The following is a 1656-nucleotide window of genomic DNA, read 5'->3' as shown; positions in this document are numbered from 1 at the left end:
TTGCAGGGGAGGAAGGAGCTTCTCAAAAAGGCAGTCCTGGGCCTTGGCCCTGAACCTGAGAACATACTTGTGTAAGCCTGAGAACGTTTTATGGGTGCTCTCTGGTTTCTAGCTGTGGTGGTAGCTAACTCACTCCACTGGTCAGCACAGCCTTTACAGACTGTTTTAGCTGGGCCCAAAATAGCCTGGGAGGAAAAAAAAGCATGTGTATTCTCAAATCCATCCCAAAGACAAGAAAATGGCTGGATTAGAAATTCAGTTTCTTCTTCCTAGAGATGAGCACTATGATGGCACCGTTTTAACAGACAGTCCCCACCTTCCTGTAGGTGGAGGGCCACCTCCTTGCAGGGATGGCAAATCCCCACACCAAGCCTCTCTGCTACCCTCTTCTCCCTCAAAGAGAATCAACCCCACCGAACAACCTGGGCAGGTGCCAACCTGGGCTCTCCTTTGGGGGCCTGACCCATCTCTCACCGCCGTGGTGCCCCTCCCCTGCAGCTTCTGCCTCCAGTCACCCCCGTGTTCTGTCCAAGCATTACTGGGGAGATGGTCTGTCCCCTGGAACTGCCAGATCTGTAACTGTCCCACATCCTAGGTCCCCCTCCCCCGTGGGAGGGCCAGCATCTCTTGGCTTACTTACAACATTTGATAAGTTTAAGGGTTTGAGTCCCATGTACAAACGGAAAATGAAATCAGGTGTCAACACCAAATTCCAGGCTCCCCTGACATTATCAATGACTACAACAGCCGGACCATTATTTCCCCACCGCTGGGGTCCTTTTCACCCTCCAGGAAATCAAGTGTCCCCTAAAAAGGCTGAGATCCAGATAGCCCCAGATATCAACTGTCTTAAGACACTTGGTATTATCCAACTTCCTCACTTTCCCCATGTTTCTGACCACCTCTGTGCTACATACCATTCATGAGCGAATTTCGGACCCATGTATTTCAACACCTGGCTGTTCCTGAAAAGGTATGAGGACAACAGCACTCAAAACCCACACACTACTGCCATGGGATAAGGGGGATCAGAGGCTTTTGGAGGGAAAACATATGAAGCCTTTAGGAGTGACTAGTTCGTAGCATTTAGTGACATCAACAAACCTCATTTCCTCGGCTGCACTAGCACACTCAAGGGAAGGGCGTGAGGATGTTTGTGTAACTGGCATTGGCTGAGACGACACCAACCTCCTGTTTTGGAACTCTTATGAATTTAAATCACGGCCTGAAATTCTTCACGACCCCAGTCAGCCCCTGTGCCTCAACTATTTTCAATGCGGGCAAGTGAGGTGTGAGTCAAAACAGATACAAAGGAAACTGGTCTACAGTGTGCTTTGGGCGCAGCTGGTGCCATGGCTCTAATGGAATTCAAGTTCACACTACCTATTCCCCATCAGAAATCGGCATTTGCTGGCAAAGTTGTTCCCCAGGCTCTGGATCTGGAGAAATTCTACACAAGAGAGTTCAGTGACAGCCAACTCCTGAATCTCACTGCAGCAAAACAGCACAACTAAAGGAAGAAAAGTCGAAATAAAGGACATCTTTTCTTCTAAGCCTAATAAAGACCAACGTAACTGTTGGTACAGCAACTAATTCATGAGGACAAAGCTTTTCTTAACATGCCAGTCCTTAAAAAAACAAAGCCTCGCACAGTAA

Source organism: Macaca fascicularis, chromosome 1 (genome assembly GCF_037993035.2).
Source record: "Macaca fascicularis isolate 582-1 chromosome 1, T2T-MFA8v1.1".
NCBI lineage: Eukaryota > Metazoa > Chordata > Mammalia > Primates > Cercopithecidae > Macaca > Macaca fascicularis.
This window is presented reverse-complemented; position numbering follows the sequence as displayed.